The sequence below is a fragment of the Bombus fervidus genome, chromosome 18, assembly GCF_041682495.2.
Source record: "Bombus fervidus isolate BK054 chromosome 18, iyBomFerv1, whole genome shotgun sequence".
Lineage (NCBI taxonomy): Eukaryota > Metazoa > Arthropoda > Insecta > Hymenoptera > Apidae > Bombus > Bombus fervidus.
Genome location: NC_091534.1, coordinates 1,078,982 through 1,092,775, shown reverse-complemented (window position 1 = coordinate 1,092,775; position 13,794 = coordinate 1,078,982). Strand labels below are relative to the sequence as shown.

The 13,794-nt window shown below is 35.0% G+C and overlaps 1 protein-coding gene across 1 annotated transcript in view; it reads right to left on the bottom strand.

The window, feature by feature from the left end:
• The window catches only part of Dip-lambda (Dpr-interacting protein lambda), a 533,509-nt gene that overhangs the window by 469,120 nt on the left and 50,595 nt on the right, over positions 1 to 13,794 (bottom strand). Inside the window, exon 2 of the mRNA XM_072020689.1 lies at positions 7,857 to 7,888. The gene's annotated coding sequence lies outside the window, so the exon portion shown is untranslated. The remainder of the gene's footprint in view (positions 1 to 7,856; positions 7,889 to 13,794) is intronic.

The following is a 13,794-nucleotide window of genomic DNA, read 5'->3' as shown; positions in this document are numbered from 1 at the left end:
ATATTATCTAATGAACATTTGTGTTTTTTAATTTTAGGGCTTATTTGCATGCAATACAATGCTGTCCGATAACGAGCTATTTGAAAATTTATAATACAATAGAACCTGTGTTACGTGAACGTGCTGTATAAACAATATATTTCCTATTACAATACTCTATGTAAATGTACAGTGTCCAGTTACTCGCTTCTATAGGATTTATCACATAATTACGAGCAAAAACGTACTTGGAATTCATAAAAAAATTAAATTCAGGAGGCTGCAGTAATATGATAAGTCTGGTTGAACGTGAAAAGCGAAACACTAAAGACAACATGGGGTAAACTTTTGCCGCATGAAGCAACAGAAGAAAATGAGAAACTAGTCTCAAGCGGAAACGACGTAGATCAAGTCATTGCGATGTTAAAAAAAATACCAGAGCGCAACGATTACGATAAGATAAGATAAGATAATCGAGCACATTCTTCCGGCAAAGTTACTTTACAAAATCTCCGAAACAACGGCCAAGAAGCGAATAGTCAACATGCAACCAGTGATACCAGTGGCGAAGATGTGCCATCTCGTTCCAAGGCGTTTGCAGCTTTGGAAAGGGAAAAAAAGATGGCTTAGGTAGTTTGAGATCTAAAAGAAACACGATTTCGAGCTGTCAAAACAATTAAGGATCATAGGTTTGACTTTCTTAATTTTGTTAAAAAGAGGAAGCGAACATCGAACGATATTGTCTTTTTGATTTTCTATCCTGCGAATAAAATTATTTCGAAACAAATTCTATTCATCTTATTTCATTTTGTCTGAAATATTACATCAAACTGAACACTTTTGTCGCATTGGTTCATATGGTTCTACTGCAGTTCCTTTCGAAGTGTGTACGACTCCTGACTGTCAATAAAAAATATTGAAAACGTTGCAAGTATCGACGACATATCGAACGAATAAAATACTATTTCGGGTAGTCAAACGATACACATAATCGTCGGTTCACCTAGTTTTTTTTTTTATATATATTAACACATCCACTGCGATCGATATATGTATATATTCCGTAACGAATCTTCTTTCTGGGCGGCCCTTTTTTCGTGAAATTCCGCTATTCGCAGAGCTGATATTTCCCTCGTTTTGCCACATTTCTCAATGAAATAAACGCTAATTGAGTGTTTGCAGAGCAAGGTAACGTAATATAGAGAAAAGTTCTACAGTGTTGATATAAACAAACTTTATTATATTGTAATATAATTTATAAATCTTTCAAATATGCAAGTGCAATACGGAATAAACATCGAAATGAGTACGGGGATAGTGCCATACCGGTAAATTCGTAGAGAAATACAATATAGCGATTGAATCAAAATTGCTACGGGACATTGTTGCCCCGTACCGCCAAGTCTGAATATCGTTTAAAGAAACAACCGCAGTGAACGTGTTAATAATTACGTATAACTTAACTTTAAATTTTCAAATAGCTGGCAAAATCAGCCAGCGACAGTGTAAAACATTTCATTAAATGAAAATGACAATAATATTCGTATGAGCTTCAATTGGAAACATATTGTCGAGTATAATTGAATGCTGTGTTTTTGAGAAGCGAGTTAAATGGTAAAAGTTTGTACCGCAAACAAGTTAAAAAATATTACTTTCGCATGATTTTGAACGTTAAACATGTTTATTTTCGAGTGCTCAAAAAAAATTTATTTTTTCTTTGTACCACCATTATTTTTTTGTCGAAATACGTATGTATCGGACGGAATTACACTTATTTAGTGACTGCAATTACGAAAGAGACAATGATAGTGAAAAATGGGCCCCATAATATTCTTTCTTCACATTTGAATAACGAAGAACGTGTTTCAAGTGCGTCATTCGTGTATTCAACGCGTAGAAGACAAATTAATGCAATATAAGTTTACAAAATAGAAGATATTTGTTTATTTGTCTTTTTTATTGAAATAAATATCTTTAATAGCGAAAATAAAGTTTTTTGAAACTTTTTTACGAATTTTAACTTGCCTATGACTTCAAGACGTTTAAACGTTTGCATAATCAACTATTAACGTACGAATATCTATTGATTCTGTCGTATTTTACCGTTACGTTCAATGGAGAAAGAATCGTTTGCTTTTCTGGAAAACAACTAAATTATGTGCAGTTACCCTACTTACCCAAAAATGTTTTGTTATTTCTTGGAAATTTGGAAACGATCAATTAAGCGATTAATCGAACAAAAGAAAACTACGCTTAAGAGAATGTACTGTATCTTTCGCCATTCAGATACAGCTGGGTTGTAGACATTTTGTTTCAGAACAAAAGTAAGAAATGTTTGCAAATGTATGCAAATAGTAGAAGCAGCAGGTGTCAGAAGAAATCAGAAACAAGACCGTTATTAAAGATGCGCACAGAGGGCATAAAAAAGCTCGTTTACAGTTCTCACAACAACGCACTCGTTAAGGGAAAAAGTGGCGACAGTTATTTTTATACGTGCAAAGAGATTTAATCCAGACGGGCTTGGTGACTTTTCACATTATTTCCACAATTTTAGGGAAGGAATACAGACAAATGAGCGGAGAAAGCATTATGGTTTTTGCCAGAGTTGCATACCGCGGAAAATGCGGAAAAGATTTATGAACAAATGACTGACTAGTAACAAGTAACATTCGTTTAATTGACGTACAAAAAAAAAATCAAAAAAAAATTCGCAACAACGATAACTAGAAAAAACGTTATATTTCAATAAAATAACGCAAATAATCGAAGAGAAGATGGTTTAAAGTGGTGGCTGAGATCTAATTTCAACATACCGCATCGAACTATACGGAATTTCCAATATCCGAATTAATGGAGAAACATAACTACTCGGATGCGAGAATTTTCGCGTCTCTTTTTATAATTATTATTCCATGTTTCAAAATCAATAACTGTAATATTTTTTCAACTATTTATGAACTCTACAACGTTCTTACTGCTAAATCGAACCGTGTTGATGCATGGGACTGCGTTAATTATATTCTGTTGAAACCATCTAAAATCCAAGTCCTCTTTCTAATGCCATAAACGTTTCAAAATAAGAAGGCCGTAATCATCTTTTTTTCTGCATCAGAACTTGAAATGTTAATAACAACATTTATCCAAATTTCAATATTATATATATATATATGTCGAAGATGAAAGGACAACGGGGCCCCCCGTTGGAATTACTTGGAAAACCTCAATACTATAGCATTCACGAAATAACCCAGACACAGTCATTCGAAACTTGAGACAATGAGCTTAGGCTCGAGGCGACAACCGGTCGCCGAGCGTAGCCACGGTCACGGGATGAACGTTCCACCTAACACAGAAGTGCCAATATTATGAGACACACGTTGTGTTAACAATCAAACCCCGAGCAGGAGCAATGTCGCAGCTACGCGGGTCTGCCTAGGAACGGCGGCTGCAATTTTGTTGGTATCCCCGGCCAATATTCAACAAAACGAACGCGATCGTAAGGAGAGGAAAGTTTCCATCAGTCTTTTATTCTTGCGATCTCCTTGGAGAGTTGCACATCATCTTTACGTGCAGTATATACCGAGCGCCACAGCGAAAGTTACTTTATGTTTCAAAATATATTCTAAGTTTAACAAAGAGTTAAATGACCGCGGTCACTGGTCGATCTTGTACCATCTATATCTGTGATAATAAACGCTATCTCGATTGTACAACAACGATGAACAACCCAGGCGAAGATTCGTTACACGCCCCTAATCCAAACCCTAACGTCAACCCGACATATATATATGACAGAGCATAGACATAGAGATAGAATTTCCATTTCTGGCATCATTAATTATAGGTCTTCTAACGTTGTAGATCTTTGCAATTTTTACAACATTTCCACGTCTTTTTAACATTTTTCAACTATCTTTTCTCTCCTCCCAACGCCTCGTACAACATATTTTCTCTTTGACGCCATTAGACACAGGATATTAACTTCGTACTAAAGTAATAGGAAAGCAATATGAAATTATAAAAAGGGCATGAGCGAAAGGTATTGTTCCGTTAATATAACAGAACTTTCGGATAATGAAACGGATAATAGATCACTGGATACTGCAGACTCCTACAAGAAAGGAAGGCAATTTCAAAGTGCTATAGATATGAAAATTTACAGATGTGTTTAAATTTGATACAAGCGTACTATAATATTACGTAAAACGTTTCGAAAAAGTGCATAAACCTTTTATCTAAACAAGATATAGACGCTTACACAAGACCAGACGACGATATTTTTCATGGGATGATCTAATGCTTTAAAGCTTTATTGAAACGTAGCTGTACAGCGCAGAGCGATATAACAAGTGATCGCCTTTAATATATCCGTTATTTTTAAAGGAGAGAAACTGTCCTTGCAAAAGTTGTATGGTATGGAGAGAACCGTGACGTGGCGATAATCATTTTTCTACAGATGAAGCATTCTCGGAGATTTCAAGATCACTTTTATTTTTCCAAGTGGCTTACTTTACTTTTTATCTTCGGCATAATGTAAACAATGTTTAAACATCGATTTCGACGGCCTCTCATATAAAGCCGCTCGATAACAAAATAAGGACACAAAAAGCGAGCATGACGTCTGACGTTACAGGAGATGTTCAAAATGGTGCCTGTTTGCGTCGATGTAACATTGGAATTATCGGATAACTGGTCTGTGTGTTTCCGCATTCATTGTACGAGTGATATGATATCAACACGATGCGATGGTCCGACCGATTCCTATACTCTTCCGTCTATTGTCGAACAACCTTGAATTATAGGTCGTTGAAATCGTCTGAACATCGCTTGTTTTACCAAGGTATCATTTTAACGATAAACTGTTTAAAAAGATAGAGATTTTGAAATTAAAACCCTTCGCTCAAAAAAAAAATTATTACTACGAAGCGTATTCTTCTCTATATCATACAATTTTCGTTTTAGAAAAATTCACACTTTCACAATGGTTCCAAATCGCTAAACGTGGCCAAGACATGAAAAATGGATTTTTCGTTAGAGACATCTTAATTGTTAGGTACTTTGACGTTGACGACTCGTTTGGGTATTCCGATAATGTGTCAATGGAAAAATCACAGAAAGTTTTATTATTCGTATCTGCGAAATGGTCACAGATAAAAGATCGTCGCCTTCATTTGTCACGCAGTTTTCATGTGCGCAAGTACGATGTCAAAGAATAAAATGCAAAGTATATAACTTCAACGAATGTTAATTAATATAAATTCCGCAAGGTGGATGGGGTTTCAAGAAGTAAGTGGAATATTTGCTTGGTTAGCTTGTACGATCGTCAAATTCATTATGATAAATGAGGGGTAAAACTCTACGCACAAATATCGGAGAAGCAGAGTAAATGTTGCGTATTCCACAATATCAGGCTAAAAATCTTGTTCAGATTAGTAGTTGACGCTACTATCTTTCAGTATTTGCAAAAATTAACTGCCACTGTGTGCCACCCTGGTCGTGCGACCATTTTTTACGATGGCAGGATAATCACGCTATTAGTTTCAAGCGTATTTTCTTGAAGACTGCGAAAAATGCAAGAATATTTGTCAAGTAAATATCGTATGGTTTTGGATAGCATTATTATTAATTTCGATATTTAACACTAATATACTTATTTATCTATTAATATTTTTTATGCTGATACACACGATGAAATTTATTTCCTACAAACAGGTATTGAAAGACATTTATTTACTTTTAAAATACATTTTTTTTAATTATTTGAACATATAACTATTTTTATTTCAAATAAGCTCTATATATGCAAGGAGACATTTACTGCTGATAGAAAATCAGATTCTGATATCTTTTTAACGTCATTTGTTTCACTGCAATTTGTATCTGCGGTATTAGCGATCGTTGTATAGAAATCTTTGTAGGCCAATAAAAGTTCAATTTCTGCATGAAAATACATCAGCAACGATGAATGAAGTAGCGTATATCGAGAAACAAGTACAAAAATTTGCTGCATTTGGCACGGTTATAGATGGGATGGAGATTTTTATCTATAATAAGGTAAGCGTCTGTGTATTCGAGCCAATCTTCACAACTACTCGACGAATTTTGACGTGGTTTTCACCATTTCAAAGAGTACTTTTCGAACAAGCTTCAGTTATGTAACTACCCTGTGACCGTAAAGGGTTGAGTAGAAATCGAAAATATAAAGAAGAAGCTTCTCTGCGATCGTGTTTTTTTATAATCGCTGCGACGATACAGCGAGGAAATATGGTCCTTCTGCAAGCAGAGCTAATAGAAATTCACGAAATTGTGAGCCATGTTATTTTTAAAAAAGATTATATAAGTATATATCAGCTAGTATCGTATAAACCTGAGTCAGTGTTGCCAATTTGGATGTTTGATATTTAAACCTACGTGATTTTAGTTACCTTTGGATGCAAGAAGATGCTATTCGGACGTTAAATGTAAATTTACACGTTTCCATATAATTTTGAATGTTTTTAAACGACTTTACAAAGTTTCGAGTAGAACGCATTTTTGCCAAGCAACGTTTGATTTTTAACCTGCCACGGAACGAAAGGCAGGATTACCCTACCATCATGCGTGTATGTGTGATTTCGTGAACAGAAAAATCAATTCAATTTGTTTCAGCGATCGCCGATTGTCGATCGCTCGTGGCAATAAATGCTATTTAGCTGTTAACCGATGAAAGTACTTTGATTCTCGATCAATTCAATTACTTAATCAGAAACTTTCATCAATTACTCTTGCAACAAATACCAGATCAAAGGAACTTTGAAAATCAAGTTTCAAGAGTTTTCTACTTTCTGAAAGACTTGTCGTTGTTTCGCTAAATTTAACAGCTACGTCTCTTTCTTCTCACATTGTCGCCGCTAATTACCACGTAATATCATTAACAAATGTGAATTGGCCTGAAAATTGTTCTACAATTCGAGTATAAGGCACTAATTAATACTCGAAACTACGCACAAGTTCTTAGATTAATCGTAATATAATCAAAGAGCACAACGTTTTTAAATCATAATTCCGCATCATTCCTATTTGCATATGAAGTGCATATAAAATATAATGACGAGAAAGAGGATGCAGGAGGATAAAATATAAAACGGAATATTTTGTTAGATTTTATAAATAAATTCCCATCATTTTATATGAAAATTTTGTAAAGTGTAAAATTGGAAATACATATAGGCGTACGTGTTTGGCTAGTAATTAAAATAAATGGTTTTAATCCCGTCTTTTTTTTCTTTTTTTTTTTTGCAAAATAAAATACCATCTAGATGCAATCTATAACTCGTTAAATTATAACTTTGCTTAATTTTACATGTTATCTTATTTGAACGCAAATATATTACCGCTATATGCTGAATGAAAACCAATATCTTATTCAAGCAATTATGTCAGTTTTACAACTTAAAGGAACGAATGTAAATAAGATTAATTGTGAGAACAAATAGCAGAAATAATATATAATGTAGTATACACATCGACAAAGGAAAGTGCAATAACAACGTATAAAACACGAGATACGTGTTTAAGTAAATTTTTATGAAATATCTTTCCCTAAAAAATATTGAAGAAAATAAAAGTCGATTTTAGTCGATCAAATTATAAAAACTTTAAATGAGAAATAGCAAAGGCAATAACATGGATTGATTAAGTTATATATTTTTAAAGGGAAGTAATAAAAGAATTAAAATTTTTTTTAACTTATAAAATATTAAGTAAAAAATAAAAGGACTTGATCTTCTGCATATATACATATATATTGATAAATATCCCAACTACGTATACTTTGAATATATTTTTATTACGGCTATATACGTATTTACATGATTAAATTGAAACAGAGTACTTACCAATTATCACAGCTTTAAGTAGTCACTGGAATCTGTAAGAAACATAAGTATACTTTTATTTATACAATTTGGCTCGTGTGTTTTATATTATGTGAGATAGTTTATTTTATCTAAATAGCTCACTTGAATAACTCCTAAATAATGCGTTATTTGAAAAATTGTTACACTTGTTCCGAAGAATGGGAGCATATTTTACGATGCACTCATATACACGTACATATGTGTACAATATTTTCTTTGCGAGAGCGTTTTAGAGATAGAAAAATCAACTTTGTTTCTTTAAATGCTTTGCCATAATAAAAATCGATAAAATTGGTAATAATTATTATTTCTAAATTTAATAGACGAAATACTTTGATGTTAACGATTATATATAGCAAGTTGGAAATTGACAGACGAAAAAGTCGTAAAAGGCGATCTTTACTTTGTTCCTCGCTGTTTCAACAAATTGCAATTTTTTCAAAGACTTTTTGCATGTCATCTAGTAAATTAATTCTTTTAACGTCTCAAACGGAATCAAATCGTTTGGTCCAATTTTAAAAAAGCTTATTCAGTTTTAAAGGGCGTGCGAATATTCGTATGACCGACTGCACTTCAAATCAATACGACTTCAATACACAAGAAACAGTCAATATAATAAACCAGTTACCTAAAACGTTTGTAATTATCAGAGGTTTCAACGGCCACGGTTCTTTTCCGCGTCTAATAAAACTGATACGAGAAACAAGAAAACAAATTGGTCATCGACCAAACTCAAATTATTCTGCTTAACACATCGGAATAACGTAACTTTAGTACGAAAAAGAGTCGATTTAGCTCTGTGGATTTATCACTGTATAGTAGGTATGTGGTGGATTTGGTCGAACGGTCTGTACGTTCTGGACTAGATGACAGTGACGATTTCCCAATACCGTTAAATATCCAAAAACCACGCTTCAATCTTCCAATATTGAGCCAAAGATGAAAATTTCGAAAGAAAAACTGCGGTAAATATCATGAAATCATAAACGAAATTAGTCAAACTAAATTAACTATTGGATCGTCTGACAAGCGTCTTTCTTTTACAACAATATAGCTTTACGTAAATGTGAAATCTAATCTGTCAAACGTTGTGGTCTTTATTTTAACAGAACAAAATGGATCATTCAATAAAATAACATAAAGTAAAAAATGTCGTGCATATATTATTTTCTTATAAAACGAAAGAAACTTTTAGGACAACCCAATAATCATTCGCATCAATGATAACGCAACATAAACATATAGAAATCTGAACAACGTTTAGGGAACAATTATAAGAACAGCAAATACAGATATTCTTAAAAGAAGAAAATCGATATCAAAGAAACAGAATAGAATAGAGGAAGAAAACTATAATTAAGAATACTAAACAGTGTTTAGAATATATTGAACTTGTACAGTAACGCAACACTTACAGTATATACTGTTTAACTGAAAACTGCACTAAAAGCACAAAATAAACAAAGTTTCAAGATTATCGCAACGTTAAGCAGAGAAGAGTATCGCATATCCCCCTCGATTGTCATACGAATTTTTCCTGAAATATTTTTTCGTATCATTCGTATTCTTTTAGATATTTGAGCATTTCCAGTTGAACGGAACATACTGTTATTAACTAAGAACGTTATCCCAAACGAAGCAAGAGGATGTATTATATCGTAGAATATGCATATAGCATTGTTCCAAGCGAAAAGCCCCAGATGACATGTAACGTATATAGGGAAAAGTTGTTCAGCATGTTGACTTGATCTTCAAGGTGATTGCCTTTTCAGAATCAAGCATATTCGAGTTCAAGTATACGGACACCTGTTGCAATGTCACGAAGTGTCAATCAGAGTCTCACAAGGATCAACTTTAAATGTCATTCTTTTCCCACTAGTACGTACGCCAAACGTAGCAACAGTTGCTTCGAAACACTCTCAACAAAGTAGAAATATTCGCTGGAAAAATTTGGTTCCTGGAAACCTCATAGAGTAAAACTACCGTAACTGTGTTCTTCGGAAGAAAGGGGGAGGTGGAATAATCAGAACTCTATTCGAGAACACAAAAACTACTTATTAGTAGTAAGTTGAAAAAGATCTTGCGATTAACTCTCTACTAAAAACTCACTTGGAGTTTGCATACGAAGAAACCTGCTACCAGAGCGAAAAGACAATTCAGTTTACCTCTTGGATAATACACTCACCAAGAATAATACAAAGCAACAGCACCCGGTAATTAAGAACTAAACACGCGAGTGCATACCACGTACACTTAATTACGGAGGTATCCCAACTTCTAAATGAAACGGAGCACACTGCCTGATTTCTCTACTAATTCTTGCAAATTTTATTCCACTCTCGTGGTCCTTTGCTTATATCAAAGAATTAGAGGAAGATAAATTCATTACTCGCAACACGGAAATCGATAAAACAACTTGATTTAAATTTTCCTCTTAAGGAAAAGCGACGCTGATATGGAGGTTTAGCATCCGCTCGTTCGAGCGAAATTAGTGGCGAGACAGGAAATAATTCATCGCGTCGTTATTTCCCGAAATTTGAACCTGGCGGGGCGACCTAAACGATAGCTGTCTTGGCAGGTAGTTCACTGTGCGTAGAAAACGCACAGGAAAATCCAGTAGTACTTTGAATAATAATAGCAAGATATCCTAGACTGTTCGCTTAAAAAAGAAAAAAAATTATCGAGAAGCTAAAAGTTCAGCAAATAACATTTATTTACAAAAGTTAACAGTTTCATTGAATTCCTGGCCGAAAGTATCAAAACAAAACAACATATCATCCCAAGAAGTAATCTCAAGCCCAACCTACGTAAGAAAAGAGTAGTAAAACATCTCTTGCTTCTTGCAGTTGCTAAAAGACATAAACCTTTTCTAACTAATCCAGCTGCAGCGAAGCAACGGCATATACATATAGTGTAGTCTTGGTTATCCGAGTCCCGTTTAGCCCAAGTTCCATATTATCCAAGGTATCTTGAACGTTACGGTAATACTTTCCAATTTGGCCGGTATCTCCGATTCTTTTCAAACTTCGGTACATTGAAAAGGACTATTTCAAAACTGAATATACATAAACGCAAATTAAATGATTGAAAGTAAATAGTAAAGAAGAACTTGGTATTTATTAGTAAAAATTCAAATAACAAAAAATGAGGAACAACGAATAGATAAAAAGTCATTCGATTTTTCAATTTTCAAGTTTCAGGTTAAGTTTACATTTAGTTTTGATATAATGGAAAAATACTGTTTGCCAGACTTCTTCTAATGATACTTTCCTTTTGAAATGTCGATAGTAGTAATCTCTATCATATGCATGTTTGCGTTCATTTTTCACAACTTTCCCATTGTTTCTCAGGAAAGTGATACGGACAATTTTTCTTTCTTCGGAGACACAAAAGGACCTTTTAAAGGCCCTCTATTAATTTTTAACTTCAAGCGATGCCAACGGCCCTTGTTTAACATCATTCTGTCTTATTGAATCGATGAAATCCACAAGCGACAGTCAGTGCAACGCAAGTCGTCTCCAAGACCGAAGAAAGCACGTACGAGTCGCTCACAGTTCAAGGCCATATTTGCTTTCTTCAACATGAAGGGTATTGCGATAGCGGAGTGGGCAGCGAGTGAGCCAAACGGTAAATCGGCGATGCTAGATCGAAGTGCTGACAAAATTACGAGAACGCGTGAAAAAGAAACGGGTGGATTTTACGCCAGCGACAACGCTTTGTCGGTGAAGCAGTGTTTAGTAAATAAAAGAATCACTGTGCTCGAACACCCATTCTATTGGCCAAAGCTCGCTCCCTGTCACTTCTACCTATTTCCGAAAATCGAATCGATGCTCAAAGGAGCGGATTTTCCGTCCACAGAGTTGTACAAGTTGCAGAACTGTTTTGAACAATGGCAATTCGTATACAGCTGTGTATCCTGAACTCGGCACCAACTATTTCCAAGGCAATAAAAGTTGATTTTCATAGCTTGTTACGATAAAAGAGCTGCAATCTATCTTGTGACATACAGACTGTTTATTTTGAAAACGGTAAAGATAATTTAGCGCAAACTTTTTATCTACGAAGAATATATAATTTAAATCTTAAAAGATTGGTTTGTATTAGTCGATTGAAGTTTCGTGTCGTTTCTTTGGCATTGTTTTCTTCCACAAAACTTTACAACTTTCCGATAGAAAAGTAAGTTGATGCAACGAGTTTTGTGCGGCGAACAATGTATTTGATTACCGAGAAAAAGAAGGCCGAGTGGGAAACGTTAAGAATCGTAGTAACGAATCGTCGAATTGGTCGTTTTCACGGTTACGCGAGATGGTCCGCGAACACATTTTAAAGAGAACTCGAAGCGAACGAAGGCGTTACGACACGGCCGGTTTAGAGGTGGAAGCGGTTCACAGGATGGCCAGCAAAAAAAAGCACACGTGACATCTGCCGTCCATCCAAGCGAAGCTTTTTTGTAATAAAGCGACGAAATCCCAGAAAAACCGTCATCGCGGATTAAGCGGCCGCCGATATTAAAGCGCAATCTGAAATTCGACGGCGGCGCTGCCCAGAGAAGCGCACAGCGGCAAAGGGAAAGCGGGAAAGGGATAGAAATAGAAGGCAGGGAACGGGAGAAATAGAGAGAGTGAGAGAGAGTGTGAGAGAGGGGGGGGGGGGGAAGGAAAAAAGGGTACAACGAGTGCATCGGCACATCAGCTATTATTTGCGCGGCAAATGGTCGTTTAATGGTTCTCGTTGCGTATACATGGAAACGAACGTCTGCCAATCGCGGTGTCGCATAATTGTTTTTGTAAAGTGCGCACTTGAATGTCGCCATGATACAAAATAGCTGGCCAACCGAGTATCACATAAACAGCTCAGGCTGAACGAATAGGTGGTCAAGCGTTTGCGATCAATTATCTGTCTGCCTAAATAGAACTGTCCGATTGCTTTAACTAATTGGAATTTATGCATTAACGCTCATTACTCGTTTTCAGAAAGTACAGGGCGTTCAAGTTTTTCCCGCCCGTACGTTGCCGCTATATCCTGCAATTCAAAATAAGGAAAAAGTGTCATGTAAACGCATGTCATTGAAAACGTTGTTAAACAGTTATAACAGAGAAAATGATATACGAAATGAGCGCTAACGAACGTGCGTTAATACGGTACAAAGCGCGAATAGATTGGAAATATTTACATCTACCAATAGTCAGAAGTACAATCGACTACAATCTAATTTACCAAAGATTCCATTGCAAACGCTTGTCATATCCTTTTATCAAATTACATGTCGATACTCGTAATTTAGCGAGATATTTGATTTTTCAGCGAAATTAGATTAGGATCGTTTAGTATAGTTTTACATGTCGAATCAGATTTTTTCGCTATATTCCAATAGAATGTCAGCAAAAATGCAGCAAGTAAAGATCTTTGTGTCGATCGTAGATTTCGATTGAATATTCTAACTTGCTTGCTAACTAGAATATCTCGACTGTCTTATATTGTACGTAATAGTTGGCTTAATTTAACAACAAACGATAATATCAATAGAACAGTTATCCTCGAAGAAAATGATATTCATTTAGTAATTGGTAGTTATTAATTAGTGAATTAGATTAGTTGATAAGAATGAAATCTTAAAAGAAGATTTAAAGAGTAATTTTAAGAAAGTAACTATTAATTCTGTTAATATCTGAATAGCATATTTTTGTTCGAAACGGTTGCGTAACGATGTCATAAAATTACGTTTCCTCCGAAACATTAAAGTCACAAGTTGCAAGGCAGATCGAATAAAATAGCGGCGTAATATCGTAGAATGGAGAAGAAGAGACTCTAGTGTAAAATGGAGTAAGACATAGTAGACATTGCATCACGCGATTATCAACAGGTATCTTACGTTTAAGCATTCATTGGCAATCATCCAACGTTGGTCTACGAAAGG